Source organism: Mandrillus leucophaeus, unplaced genomic scaffold (genome assembly GCF_000951045.1).
Source record: "Mandrillus leucophaeus isolate KB7577 unplaced genomic scaffold, Mleu.le_1.0 Scaffold13, whole genome shotgun sequence".
NCBI classification, from domain to species: Eukaryota; Metazoa; Chordata; class Mammalia; order Primates; family Cercopithecidae; genus Mandrillus; species Mandrillus leucophaeus.
Window position 1 is genome coordinate 677,257 of NW_012101254.1, and position 15,744 is coordinate 693,000.

General features: G+C 46.0%; 1 protein-coding gene across 1 annotated transcript in view; it reads left to right on the forward strand.

Annotated features, from left to right (window-relative positions):
• Positions 1–3,988: 3,988 nt before the first annotated feature.
• The window catches only part of CAPN13 (calpain 13), an 85,196-nt gene continuing 73,440 nt past the window's right edge, over positions 3,989–15,744 (forward strand). Inside the window, exon 1 of the mRNA XM_011972548.1 lies at positions 3,989–4,150. The gene's annotated coding sequence lies outside the window, so the exon portion shown is untranslated. The remainder of the gene's footprint in view (positions 4,151–15,744) is intronic.

Here is a 15,744-nt window from a genome sequence, read left to right on the forward strand (position 1 = left end):
ATCTACTAGCCTTAGCCTCTCAAACTGCTGGGATTACAGGCATGAGCTACTGCACCCAGCCTGTGATGAGTATTTTATAATAAGGAACATCACTCATTTTTAACCCATCTCTGGCTTCCTTATGTTCCTCTTGCCTCCATGCCTCCTGCTGGCCCCACCATGCACACACACTCTGTGTTGTCACCTACCCATAAGAATGGAAACTCTGGCTTTTGCTGGGGTTCTGTCCCCCAGGGCACAAGAAGGAACTGGGGTGGAATAGGCCTGGGCTTGACTAGGTAGTTCGTAATCTGCCTAGCTGGCAGCCATGGCACAGCAAACTTGAGCTGGGTGACCTCCACTTCATACTTTTTGTCATTGATAGAAATCACCGCACTTTGTTGACTTTGCTATTTCTACCCATAGAGGAATGTAGAAATACATGAAATCTGCTAAATGATCCATTTAACTATGTGGTAAACACTCTGCAAACCTGTTTACCCTGCCAAAACAGTCCCCTTTGTCATGTTTTACAGGGTCATTTGATTTAATTCCCTAAGTCAACACAGGGTTTGTTTTCTTATAAAGAAAAAGAGGATAAGGCTTATCAAAATTAATTGACTCAGGACAGTTTCCCTTGAGGGTAAACCAAAGGACAGTAGGAGAAAGGGTGCAAAGGAGCTTCTGGGTTCCAGTAATGGTGTTTCTTAATCTGGATGCTGGTAACTTGGGTTTCCCTTTGTGAACATCTATCAAGCTGTACACAGGATTTGCATTCTCAGCACTCTCACTGCAGCCTCCCCCTCGACCCTCTCCTCCTGGCTGGCTCCCCACATCCTTCACTGATTGCAAGAGAAATAATCTGGCTGCTTTGTGGTTATTGGTTTCATGTGTGTTTCTCACTAGATTCTAAGTCCACTGGGCTTGTGTGTCCCCTGGACCTGCTGCTGTGGACCCTGAGTCTGGTGCAGTGCCTGGCGAGATGGCATGAGAAACGGTTTGTAAGGGAATGACGGAGAGGCAAAGAGGGAGACAGAACAGTGGGGTTGGGGGAAGAAGACAGAAAGGAGAAGGGGAAGGAAGGAGAGAGGAAGAGTTATGTCTCTCAAGATCTGGGTATTCCGAGGCATGGCTAGAGGTGGGTGAGTGGGAGCACTCAGGAGTGTGCTGACATGATCGAGTAAGGAGTCTCTGGAGGAAGAAGTCTCTGAGAGAAGGTGGTCTCTCTGTGGGCAAGACTGGTTCAAGCACTGTAGCCTAGGTCCTTGAGGAGGGAGGATGGGGACCCTGAGCCTAATCTGGCTCCAATTTTCTCCTGGCTCAAAGCAATTGCAGAAAAAAGAGCTATTTCTTTGCATTTCATTAGGACACTGAACACTAAATGTCAGCAGCAGGAGTGCGGTGGCCAGTCACATGAGGGGCAGCCGTGGTGTGGCAGAGGAAGTGCGGGTATAGCCACTGCACAATGGCAGTGACACATTTGCTACACCCACAGTTGCACTGGAAGAACAGCCCTCACAGGCCAGGTTTGGGCAGCCACAGCAGGATCAGTGTATTTAGTAGACACAGGTGGTGGCAGGGGAGGCCCCAGTGGGGCTCCGTGACACAGAGGCCATCATATACAGTAAAGGATGCATGCCCCAAAGGGCTACATCTCAGGGCAGCTATGCAGTGCTCAGCAGGGAATGCCAGAAAGGCATTGGAAGGATTTAAGGGGCATGCCACATGGTCTGCAGAGGTGGAGCAAGTCCAGCTAAGAACTTACTGTTAGGTGTTGCCCAGTTTATAGCCCTTGGCTGGAATTCTCTGGAAAACACAAATCACTGAGAGTTGGCTTCTAAAGAGCACCTATAAATGGGAGGAAGAACACCAAAGAATCAAAGATGCCAGAAAAGAAAACAGCCCCTGGGATTTGTGAACAGGTGTTCTTGACAGGGTCCCTCACCTAAGCCATTCTTCCGGCACAATTATCACCCAGAGCTGCTTGTTTCTTCGCACCTAGAACACTCCATCGGGAGCTGTTTCCTTTTTTAACTCAATACTCCCAAAGACTGCTCTGGGGATAACAGCTCCCACTCTCAGGGGGAAAAATATCTTTTTAGAGATGGGAGATGACAAAACCATCATCAATAAGCAAGAAAACTCCCAATTATTTTTCTTGAGACACTGTCTTGTGATACATCCTTGTGGGTAGGGCTTCCTGAAGCATTTTCTCACCATTTTTTTCTGAAACTATGACTTTCCAACATTTTTCATTGCATACCCTATTAGTAAAATCATTTTGAACATGCACCACAAGTATCTGCATATTTATTCTCTGATTATATTTATACAATTGTGTGTGTGTGTGTGTGTTGTTTACTGTATTTATAGTGAAAGTTCTAATAGAAAGTGTCCGCTGGGGTGCAGGCATCCCACTAAACAAACACAAGGCAGACAGGGCAAGCATCATACTCCTCAGTTCATGGATTAGTAGACTAAGCCTTGGAGGGAAATAGACTTGACTAGGTCACATAGCCAAAAGTTGCAACACTGGGGTTAAAACTGACTTCCGTACTTTCCAGCTTCTCAGATTTTTCATTCATATGCCTGTAATACCTACCCTTGTTTTTGTTACTAACTTTGTTTTTAGACTCTCCTTTTCTCGCTTAATCACCTAGCCTTATTTCCACATGAATAAGCTCTCCCTTAGCTGAGACAGCCAGACGAACTCCATTAAGCTCCGTCATTTGCAAGGCTTCAGGGACTCCTTACCCACCCCCTTCCTCAAGGAGTTAACTTGTGTAAGCAGACTCTCAACATATCAGAGTCAAATTAACTGATAAGATACTGAAGCAAGCAATGTACAAAGTTCCCAAGATTTTGCTCAAGAGATAACACCATAAAGCCTTGAGTTTGTGTCCGGCAGAGCCCACATACGTAACATCTTATGAAAGATTTAGAGCCCCTGCACGTGGAAATTGTTTGTTTCTCTGTAATCATTTGTCTTTTTAACTGTTTACATGTTTTTACTTCTGTAGAATTGTTGCAACTGAGCTCCCCTCCCCTTCCTAACCCGAAGTATAAAAGAAAATCAAGCCCCTTTCTCCAGGCGGAGAGAATTTTGAGTGTTAGCCGTCTCTCCATCGCCGGCTAATAAAGGACTCTTAAATTCGTCTCAAAGTGTAGAGTTTCTCTAACTCGTTCAGGTACAACATGCCAAATATCCCTTTCTACTCATCAGAGTTTGGGAATGGACCAGTCATATCAGTTTTTGGTAATTTCCACATTGTTTCCCTGCTTTACCTATTTTATCGTTATTGCCTATAGCATAAGGTATGCTATGCCATCAGGGTTCTGGAATTGGCTTCTAAAGAGCACCTATGAATGGGGAGGAAGAACATCAAGGAATTAAAGATGCCAGAAAAGCAAACAGCCCCTTGGATTTGAGAACAGGAAACATGCACTTTACACGCCTCATCTCTTTCTGCCCCATCCAGTAAAGCAGGGATGATGCAGAGACCTTCCCTGGGTCTCGCCTTGCCCAGGAGTTAACGTGTTCTACGATGTGTTTGTAGAAAGAAGATGGTCTGTCTAGTAGAAAGAGATGTGATGTGATTGACATGGAGTGGCCACTCTTGACACGGGAGACATGGCAATTGTACTTCCCTATATGAGAATGAGGCTGGAAGGAAGGTTGCTTCCCTCAGTCTTTTCTCAGCAGAGGTGTTTTGTAAAACAAAACCAAACAAAACACCAATTCCCTGAAGCAGAATAAAGATAAAGAAACTTAAATATCTGGAAACAAGAAAACCACAAGAGCCAAGAAATGGGCAGCTCAGGGGCCCCAGGAAGTGAGGTGGGTTCAGGCAGAAATAGGCTTGGGGAGGAGGATCTGGAAGCTATTGCTGTTTACAGCCAATGTCCTCTCTCTCTCCAACAAGTGGCAGGCCACTGCCCAGTGCTGAAGTCACTGTTTAACGAAGGTGGAGCCTGCTCTTACCTGGTACACCCATATAAGGAAAAGCCTGAGGGCAGGAGCAAGCAGACACCAGCACTGCTCTTTCTCCAAGACGGCCAGCCGGCCGGCCATGTTCTCCTCTGCCAGTCTCCTCCACCACTCTCTATCCCGAGAGCCTGTGGAACCTGCCTGTCTCCCCTCCTCCATCAGACGCACCTGTCTAGGAAACAGGTAAGATGTGAGTGGTCATCTCCCAGAGCTGTGGACCAAGGCAGCCCTCTAAACATTAGTGAGCATGTACAATTTTCTAGAGAGCTTCATGATGTCAGTTCTGAGTTCCCACCTCCCAAGGTACTGGGTGTTTTTGATGCAAGTGGCCGAAGGATATGCTTTAAGAAACACTGGGGCAAAGGGGGAGTTGATTTTCTAAGAGAAGCTAATCCAAACTTTGCATAGTTCATGCAAAGACAGTATTTCTTAATCATTCTGTCACCTTTGATTTCTGCTCATTCTAAGTTGTGACCTTGAGGGCTGTGTTTGTCATAAGGACACATTGATGGCAGAAATCATGCCTTCTTTGCGCACTGATGTGTGGTTTCTGATAGATAGTAGGTACTTAATAAACATTTGCTAAAGGGAAGAAGGGGACCTGGGCCCTTTGTTTTCTAATCATCTAGCTTATTAGTTACAGGAATGAAGTTGACAACTCTGGGTTAATCACAAAAGATGGATCATTACAACTTCAGAGATTCAGGAGGTTCCTACATGCCTCTAGTGGTGTCATGGTCACACATGTGTGTCTCTATAACTGCTAAAGTTGTGTAATCTTTGAGATGTGATGCTGTTCTCAGGGAGACAGTTCCAGCTGCTCCGCTTGGACTCAAGTCAACCAGATTAGAATACGTGCAGATATTTTCCCTCTATAGTTATAGTTGGGGCATGAACTATACTGACTGTCCCATTTGTCCTGGATCACAAGCACAACTTCGTTTACCCCCAAGTGGCATTAACTTGACTTTCAGTCAGATTATCCTCTTGAATTGTCTCACCTTTGTACCCACCTTGACACAAGTGTTGTGGGTTTTTTGTTGTTATTGTTGTTTTGAAGTTTGGAGGAGTGACAGCTGCAGGAAGGCTTACTTATTAGTAGATTGATGGAAATGTAATAATCTACCAACTGTGTAATAGGCAAAAGGTTTATGTAGCATAAGTTCATTATCCCAATTTGTAGATGGAAAAAGTGAGGGACCTGGTGAGTGACTTGCTGCTAAAGTTTATTCCAGATGCACATGACAGAGCTCGAGTTCTGTTGTGCCTGATAGGTACCCTGTCTTGTCCCCTAGTTATTTGGTTGTATTCAGTTACTGTCTTGAAAGGACACCTTAGAAGAAAAGGTGCTATGAAGAAATGCACACATAAAGCCAAGCACTGTGGCTCACACTTGTAATCTCAACACTTTGGGAGGCCGAGGGGGACAGATTGCTTGATCCCAGGAGTTCAAGACCAGTCTGGGCAACATGGCAAAACCCTGTCTTTACAAAAATAAATTAAAAATTGGGGATCTGGGAAAAAAATATTAGCTACATGTGGTGATGCACACCTGTAGTCTCAGCTACTGGGGGCAGGGGGAGGGGTGCCATGGTTGAGGTGAAAGGATCGCTTGAGCCTAGGAGGTTGAGGCTTCAGTGAGCTGCGATCATGCCACTGCACTCCAGCCTGAGTGACAGAGCAAGACCTTGTCTCAAAACAAACAAACAAACAAACAAACAAAAATCACCAACCTGCTGGCCCAGAGGCTCACTCCGTATCAAGCATTGTGCCTGATACTTCCACACGGTGAGCTGTGTGATTTGGGGCATGCTCCTTAACCTCTTGGGGTGGTCTCAGTTTCCTCATCGCTAAAACATGGTAGCAACAGTAATCTACCCCAAAAGATCAGTGAAAGGATCAAATGAGATCGTATATGGAAAGCACTTAACAGTACTTGAGCACATGGCAAGTGCTGAAGACATTTTAGTTATTATTGTTGACATTATTTTAGCCTGGGTTCTCTACAAAACAAAGCCTGAGGCAAAGCTTAAGTGCTACTTAGCGCTTAAGGTAAGACACCAGGGGAGTGAGAATCAGGGAAGTGGGAAATGAGAGGAGAAAGGGGGAAGCAGTGACGGATGATGTGCCACCACCTGGCCTCTCTTCACAAAGAGACATGGCCAGCCACTTGGCCAAAGCAGGACCCTGCTGGACTGGCACTGCAGATGCATTGTGCCTTGGAACAGTCCATCCGAGCAAGGGTAAAGAGGACATTTATCTGTTGGTTCACTCTCTGTCTTCTATTATTGTTCAAAGCTTGCCCTATGGGGAGTTAACTGTCCTGCACTTCCAGCTTGTGTCTTCTGACCCCCATGGCAGCCAGTGGGAAAACTAGATCTAATTGCTAGAGGCTTGGCACCTCATCTGAGTCCAGAAGTGGTCAGAAGAGCCACTTCCTTGGATGGAGTAAAAAAGGAACCAAGAGTCCTAGAGACAGGTTGAGGCTAAGAGAACCTGAGATGGCACCTAAGAAAGGTTTAATAAAGACTGAATTATCATTAATATCTGCCGAGCACTGTGTACGGCACAAGTGTTCCTGCCTAGATGTCACCTCTTTCTCCCATGAGAAAAACCATAAAGGGAACCTTGGATAGGCTGGCCCATTCCATCTCTCCTCAGTGTTTGGAAGAAGTCAGGTTGAGGGCATCCTAACTCTCTCAGAATTGTCCATGGTGTAGCATGCCACTGATAGACAGCAAGAAAGTCCACAGCCATGGAAAACATCAGAGCAGAATCAAGAGGAGGTGTTGATTTTCTACCATCTTTGGGACTCTAGCTTTTGGACAAGTGTTTCCTAAAGCATGGTTTACATACAACACTAATTTTGGGGGCTGTTGCTGGGGGCTCCTTGATATAAAGCATTTATGATCAAATATTTGGATGAATGTTGCCTCCTACTCTTCCCTCCTCAGAGAGTTATGATTCCAATTTACTTAAAAAGGCTCGGTTCCCACCTGTAATCCCAGACTTTGTAAGTCCAAGGCAGGCAGATTGCCTGAGGTCGGGAGTCCAAGGCCAGTCTGGCCAACACGGTGAAACGCCATCTCTACTAAAAATACAAAAAAATTAGCCAGGCACGGTGGCATGCACCTGTAATCCCAGCTACTTGGGAGGCTGAGGCAGGGGAATTGCTTGAACCAGGGAGGTGGAGGTTGCAGTGAGCTGAGGTTGTGCCACTGCACTCCAGCCTGGGTGACAGAGTGAGACTCTGTCTCAAAAAAAAAGGCTCTGAGAAGGCCAAAACAAAGGAACCAGTTGAACTGAGTGCACCAGAACTTCCCATACTGAACTCCAGTTGAAAACACAGCTTTGGACCATGTGTTCATGGGCTCAGTCTCTTTTTTCTTGATTCCTGAATTATCAGGGGACTCTTCTCCACTATGCACTACCTTTTGCTTTGCACAAACCCTGTTGAATAAAAACCTCTGCAGTATAAGGAAGGCTGTGTGGTGCATGAGAAGCTTTTACCAATCTGCAGAGCTCGTTCTCCCAGGAAACAACCAGGAAAGCTCAGCCAAGCCTTGTTTCCTCATCTCAATAATGAAGAGTAAACCAGGTGATCCCCAAGGGGTGTCCCAACCTCTTGTAATCCATAATACTCATGTTGAAAGGCAGCTAAAGGTCACCTCATCTACCTCTTGCGTTGCCTCAGAGATAGACTAGCGAATAAAGAGATCCAAATTGTTAAGACAAGTTGTAGGGGTATGAAGTGGAGGTTTGCCCACTGCCGCCCTCTCTGGTGAGCTGAACATGAGATGGGACGTGTACCATGTCCCACAGTAGTGGCCGGAGCGATGAGCTGCCTCTAAGGACTTGGGCTGGAGGACAGCCAGGACTCGGGGGTTAATATCCTCACTTTAGCCAAGTAAGTCCCGAGGGATGTTTAAAACTGGGAGTAGCCAGGAGGTTTATTTCCTTTCCCTCTGAAATAATGGTCCCTCAGGCAGCACTCTGCCCTCTGATCTCCACTGGACAGCCCTGCCATGTCCACCTCCCATGCCTGTGGACCAGGGTCTGACCAGCACCTCCCACACAGCTCAGAGAACTGAGCCAGACCCCGTCCCAGCCTGCAGACCAGAGACACGAGGGGCGCTGTCTCCATCAGAGCCACACACCTGCCTTCGGGAGATGCACCCAGTGGCCCACTAGAGACCACTGGTTCTCAAGGGCCTGAGGCCAGAGAGGTGATGGAGAGATGACAGGAAACTTTGCCCCCATTCTCCTCACCAAACATTCTCTCTTCTCCCCACTCTAATCCTTAACCAGATGTGGCTGTCAACCAGCTGAACTACATATACCATTAAGCCCCATCTCAGAAAGCTCTAGCTTTCTTGCAGGAACTTAAGATACTGTCAGATGGCATGGCCCTGCGGGGAGATGAGGGCAGAGGCTTTCTGCAGGGGCTGGCTCCTGGAACTCCAGCCAAAAGACCACCCCAAGCATGTTCTGTCAACCCAGGGGCTGTCCTGAGCCAGTGCTACCATCCCCTCAGACCTGTCCTCAAACTGTCTTCCTCCTCAGCCAGGTCATCTTCCCTAGGTGGGCACAGGGATTCCCCACAGCTCCCTGCCTGTTCTGGAACATAGGCCAGACAGCAAGAGGGGCGGAGGTCTCCCGGGACTGCGTCTCCCTCTCTTCTCAGGCAGAGGCTCCCAGGCCTGTACCCCCTGCCCCAGGTCCTATCCTTCCCACCATCTCCCCAGTGGGCCCTGCACGAGCTGGTTTTTAGGTCGTTTCTGCTCCTCTCTCTTTCCTCTGTCTTTCCTTCTTGCCTTCAGCCCTTGCCTTCAGAAGCTCTGGCTCTCCCCATTTCTTAGGGCTGGAGAAGGAAAGAATGACAGAAGGAACAAGGGAAACCTCAGGGGCCTAACCACCACCCTCCCTAGCCTGCCTTTCTCTGCTTCACTCACTCACTTAGACATGTTTACATTTGCATTTACACACACACACACACACACACACGCATGCACATACACGTTCTAAGCTCCTTCTTTTTCTTGTTGCCTTTTAACATATTTAATATAGAAAGCTCTTATTTTTGAAAAACATTTCTCCTCCCACTGGTCCACACCCTGACCCCAGAGATGGGACCCCACCTGCTTGGATGGAAGCTTGCTCCAGAACAAGAAGGTTGGTCTGGGCCTCCATGGGGACCTTCGTCGTGTGTCTCTGAGCACCAGGTCTGAAAAAGGAATGGCTCCTTTAGCCAACGTGCTTGGTCACTGGTACTACTGGATCTGTCTCCAACCCCCCGCCACCCCTCCACCAGGGCTCCCATTCCAGGGCTCAGCCCACTCGCCTCTGCGGCCTCCACAGGTCAGGCCTGAGAGACCCAGAATGACCAGGCACAGACTGGGATGCCCAGGTATCCGGGCCAGGGGTCCAACAGCTGGCTCCACTGTCCTTTCTCTCTCTACTGTGTTGTGGCTAGAGGCAGCAGAGGGGCAGTGGTCTTTAAAAAGCTCCATCCGAGAGTCACAGCATCTGCATTCCTTGTTTTCCAGCCATGCCTTGAGAATTCACATCTTGAAGAATAAGAAAACAGGGCGATATATGGACACAATTCTGGCGCCGTTGATGCTGGGCTGGTGTGAGAATCCCTTCTCCTGGTGGACTTTGTCCTCTCTGCGTCTGGGCCATCTCATTCCTCCCACTCTCTTCCTCAGTCTCCATCCCTGCTGATTGGCTGTCCCTGGCTTCCTTTCTGTCACCCAGCCAGTCGTTGGCTTTCTCTTTGTGTGGTTGCTCTGTCTTGGCCTCTGCCTCATTCATTTTCTTTTTATTTTATTATTTTTTATTTTATTTATTTATTTTTTGAGACGGAGTCTCCCTCTGTCACCCAGGCTGGAATGCAATGTCATGATCTTGGTTTACTCCAACCTCTGCCTCCTGAGTAGCTGGGATTACAGGTGCGCATTACCATGCCCAGCTAGGTTTTGTATTTTTAGGGTTTTACCATGTTGGTAAGGTTGGTCTCAAAACTCCTAACTTCGTGATCCACCCGCCTCACCCTCCCAAAGTGCTGGGATTACAGTCGTGAGCCCCCATGCCGGGCACTCATCCATTTTCTGTTTCTCTTTGTCCATTTAAATGAAAAAGCCTAAGGAGATAGGCCCAGGGAAATCCTTTAAGACTAAACGGATTATATAAATGTGGCCTCGGCTTCCAAAGAACCTTAAAAAAAAGAAAGGAAAAAGACCCCAAACCTAGCCTTCTGCAGTTCAAGCCTTTGGGAAGTGAGCAGGCCCGGAGCCGAGGGTCTGCCTGGGGAGTACTGGTCTGAAACAGCGGCTCTCAAGACCCTGCATTTTAACTTGGTACGTGGCAGGCCCCAACCTCCTAAGTCCACCAAATTTGTATTTGTTTCAGAAAAAATTTGAATTAGCTAAATGAGAAGTGCATCTCTTCTTCAAGGATGAAAAAAGAAAAAAACCGTGCCGAGAAATCTAAGCACAGATGAAATATTACACAGTGTTTCCGAGACTCATATAGTTTTAGTTCCCAGAAAAAAGAATGCTCTACCTCGTCCTTAGACTATAGTTGAGTCTACTCAACCCTATCATAATTGAATGACACCTATCAAATACCTCTAGGGAGGGGAAAGGAGGAGATTTCCATGCCAAGACAAGTTTGTTTTTTGTGTGTGTTGGCACAAACCTAAACTTAATTGAAAGGAATAATACATTCTGTGGGTTCCCATTTTATTGTCTAACAGTATCATTGAGGCTACATAAAACCTGTCATCTCAGTTCCAGAAATACAGAATGTTACAGCGGAAAATCACTTAGAAGAGTGGGACCAACCTTCTTAGTGTTCCAAGTGAGGAGACCGAGGCTAGGGGAGGGAGCAACGTGCCCAAGGCCCATAGAGTTTAGTGGAGCTACACAGATCCTTTCTGTCAGGCAAACCTTCTCTTGGTTACCTCCAGGGTCTCCTGAGAAGGGCCCATCAGCGGAACTTTCCAAGCTCCCTTGTGCTATGATTCAGGAAGAGGCTGGGTCCGCACAGCAAGGGCAGTAGGGAGAGAAGAGGCTGGGGTTGCCTTGCCTATGGAACCTCAGAAAGTCGCTTCTGCTTTCTGCCTCTCTTGTGCCAAGCTGATGATCTCCTTGGCAGTCAGCTCCAGTGCTGAACCCAGAGTCACTGGCAGGCAATAGAGAGGTCTATTCTGAGCACTTACTTTCTGGCACCTGTTCCAGGTCTATGTAGCTTTCTACATCTGAAGACACGAGAGAGGCTTCTTTCATTTCATTTCATAGCCTCTTTCCTGGCCCTTGGTGGATTAGAGGTTATCTCAGAGGATGAGAAACACTAGCTTGCCCGTGCGCCTCTCAGCCCTGATTAGGCACAAAGTAGGATGCCTTTGGCAGGGACAGAGGCATGCTTTGCTCACAGGCCAGATCACCCCAGCTTTGAAGCTGGGGGCGGGACAGGAGTCAAGCCCAAGCGCTGCCCAAACTTTTCCTGTTTCACCTTGAACCCCACTTTCCCCTTCTGCAAAGTGAGCCCTGCATAGTCTTCCTCTGAGGTCCGTCTTTCTGGGGGCCACTAATCCCACCGTGGTCTTCAGGCCACACATGCATGGAAGAAACTTGCTGAGATGATTCTGAAGTACAGAGTGGCTCAGGGACAGCACTGGTCTGGCAGTTAAGTTCCATTTTCAAACCCGATGTTTAAGCTCATTCTCACACTTACACCATCTCATATAAGCTCTCTGAGAAGTAGTCACATGTTCTCCCAACTTGCTGTAGATTTGTATCCACACAAAATTCTCTGTCTTCTTCCCTCTCTCTCCCACCCCCCTCTCTTCTTCCTCCTTCCTTTTCCCCTTCTCTGTCTTCCTTCCTTCTACCCCCTTCCCTTGCTCTCTTCTCTCTCTCTGCTTCACTCTCTCTGTCTCCCTCTCTCTCCTCAAAGCCCTGAGGTACGCCAAGAAGGTATATAACTGAAAGTGGTTTGCACATCTTTTTCCCACCAGAGAGCAGTTAAGTGCCTATTTTCTCCACTCGGGTAGCTAAATTATTCTCGATGTGTTAAACAGTGTAATTAAACACACACATACACACACAAGTGCGCAGACCCCTTCCCCCACCCTTGTTCCTTGTCAGCAGAGAGAGCGTCAGCTCCAGCCTTCAAGCTCTGTTAGTTTTAATTTGAGTTGTGGAATTAGTAATGGGTTTTGCTGGAACACTGTTGTGGGAAATAGATTGCTCCTCGTGCAGGGTTTGGGCACCATTTCAAATGAGTATTTGTTAAGGGGAAAACCGTCCCCTGTCGTGTTCTGCTACATTACATCAGATTTATTTCCATTGTTCTGAAAAACACCAGCCAGGAGAGGGCCGCATGCAGCACTCCTGGGCAGGGAACCATTGAATGCAGCTTCCTGTTTCATAGCTGATTGAAAACAAAATGCAAGCAAAATTACCCTTTGTTGCTGGGATATGCTAGGAGCATCCTGCGGACAGGGACACCAGGGCAACCTGTCACTGAGGCAGGGAGGTGGTCCCATCACTGGCAGAAAGTTGCTAAGTGGTTTAGTACCCAAAATATGACGCTGACAAAAAGAAGAGAGAGCCCAGCAGGTTGAAGTTGGAAGGGATCTGCCCAATCCAAGGGCTCTTCTGGGCCGCCATGTAGAGTCATCCAGCCTCTGCTCAACCATTTCCACCCAAGAGTGTTCACGGCCTTCCTTGTTCTGTGGTAATTCATGTCATTAGCAGTTCTCTTCTTCAATATCATCCAATAAGGCTGCATGCGAATATTTTCACTTAAAAGTAAATGATTTAAAATTGAATAAAAATTAAAATCCAGCCCCTGAATTGCACTGGCCATCTTTCAAGTGCCCGATAGCTACATATAGCCAGTGGCCACTGTCTTAGACAGCACAGATATAGAACACTTCCATCATTGCAGAAAGTCTAATCAAAATCACACTTCCCCAAATTTCTGACTCTTTCCACCCTCTGAACTGTACAGATCACATGTTCTTCCTTTGCATTCATATCCTTTCCACTGGACATGTGTTTGGCCCCAGGGACACCTGGCTGTCATGTAGGGCAGGGTAAGCAGAGGAGGAGAAAGCCCCCTGGGACAGGGTAGAGGCTGTGGGACACTGGCCCAGCTGGAGATGCAGACAGCGTGGTCTACAGCATGGCTCAGGGCCAGAGGTAAATGTGCACCCAGTGTTTCTGCCAGGCAGGTGGAGGAGGTGACAGTCTCAACACATGGAAAGAACACAACTCTGGAACCTGGAGAGACCTGAGGTTGGGAGTTCAGAGGTGACTGGCAGGTGCCTGGCATGCCCATCAGCTGGTACAGGGTTGTAGTCACTGGGCTCAAGTTCAGGGCCAGGCAGGATTCTCAAGGAGTTTCTGATAGCATAATGGACATAAGCTTTTACTATGTGCCACACCAAGCCCTTAACAAGAATCTTCTCATTTAATATCTGTCTGCTGCTACGAGGCTGGTTTTATTACCTCCACCTCCCTTCCGCTTTATAGGTAAGGAAAGGAGGCTCAGAGATATTAAGAGTATTGGCCAAGATCATTGAGTCAGTAAGGGACAGCTGGATTCAAACCCAAGTTTCAACCTGATTCTATGTGCCTGTGAGCACCGTTCCATGCTGTCTCTTTTTCCTTTTTCCTTAAGAGACAAGGCAGAGTTCAGTTTCCTGAACTGGAGCATAACCTTGGCGGTATGGAAACTGAGGGGTTGGGAGTACGGTTGTGGGGCCAGAGGTAGTTAAATATCTGCTCTCTTAGAGCAGGATTATTCTGGAGGGAGGGGGACCTGGGCTGCAGGGGCTGAGTCTGAGAGTCACTGAAGGCCCCTCAGTTGGCCTTCTTCCCAGTAAACCTCTCTAGATCTCCAACTCTTCCTCCCAGGAAGGGATTTCCAGGCTTCCTGTCTATTTAGCTGGACTGCCTCCTGCCCATATGGCACATTTTTGCCAATATGAAAATTTGCCACCTCTTTTAGATGGATATAACTGCATGCCAGGAGCCCATGCTTGCAAGCAATGGGCTTGCCTCCCTGCCAGGCACCCTTATGTTACTCAGACACTCATTTTCAGATACCATTGAGAGCGCTGATGAGCCTCTTGGAATGTGGCCCCTAGAGCTGAACACAGATGTCCACGTGGGGTCAAGAGCGGCTTTGTACAAGGTCCTGGGGCTAGCCTGTCTAGAGCAGTGCCTTACTGATGTTGAAGCTGGTCAGAGCCTGCCACATCTTTCATAGTTTTGTCTCATTTTAAATAGGAAGTCAAGTGAGGTATACAAAATATTTTCAAAATGAAATTTACCCAAGACAGATTCTGCTCACTATTTACTTGCATAGTTAACTTTTTAAATGTAAAGATAGATTTGCAGTTCCCTTAGTTAATTTCATCTTCTTGGTTTTGAAGTCATTTAGAATTTTGATTCTGCTATCTGCTTGGTTAATTGTTCTTGATTTCCACTATTAAAAATGATGAAAGAGTTGAAAGGATCTTCATTTTTATTTCAACATCTTCTTTGAGGACTAAGATAAAAATGTAGAATAGGACAGGACACGGGACAGAACTGTGTGACTATTACAATGCAAGGATTCTTAGCTATTCCAGACCATTCATCCATAATCTCTGGGTCAAACTGCGAATTCTATTTACTATGCTGTATTCTACTTTACTATGTTAATCTAGTCGACACACAGGGAATAGGTGGAGATTTTATCAAATACATTTTAAAAATCAAGATATTTTTATATATATATATATCTTTCTTCAAAGTAAGGACTATATTTTGGGGAAGAAAGGAAAAGGGAGGGAAAATTAAGTAATTGGCTTTGGCAAAGCTATATTTGCCAATACAGATACCAGCATTATTTCCTAAGTACTCAAAGTATTTCTCTGCAAGTCTATTTCAGAATTTTGATATATATGTTGGACTTCTTAAAAATATTATTATAGAGCTATAAGAAAATTTTAAATCAGTGTTTCAGAAGAATGTGTTGATTACAAATTTTCTATTTTAAAAAGAGAATCTCTTACAAAGTTTCTTATATTAAATTCCCATAAGAATTAATATTGGCTCAATTTATAAAAATTAAACTTATAAGCAAATATTTGTAGTACATTTGTATTAGTGTAAAGAATATTGATGTTCAACAAAAGACACTGTAAAGGAGTTAAGAAGATAAGACACAAACTGGGAGAAGATATTTACAAGACATATGACCAACGAAAGACGAATATGCAGAGTGAGTAGTGAATTCCTACAAATCAATAAGAAAAAGACAACTCAATAGACAAATGGGCACAAAATATGAATATTCATTCCTCAAGAGAGGGAACATGAATGGAGAATAAACATAGTGAGAGATGCTCAATCTCACCAGTAATCAGGGAAACAAATTAAAACCATAGGAGTTGCCACTTACTCCCACGAGATGGGTACAAATAAAAAGCCTGCCAATACCAAGAGTTAGTGAGGATATATAGCAATGGCAACTCTTTTACACTGTTGGTGAAATTATAAATTGGTACAACCTTGGAAAATAATTTGGCATACTTAATGAGGTTGAGTATGTGTGCTCCCTAAACCCAAAAGTTCTACTTGTAATGTAAACTAGAGAAACTCTTGCATGTTTATCAGGAGATACGTACAATAACATTTATAGCATAATTTTTCATTAAAACAAAGAGAAGAGCATTAAACGTCCATTGAGAGAAGAAGTACAAATAAATCATAGTATAA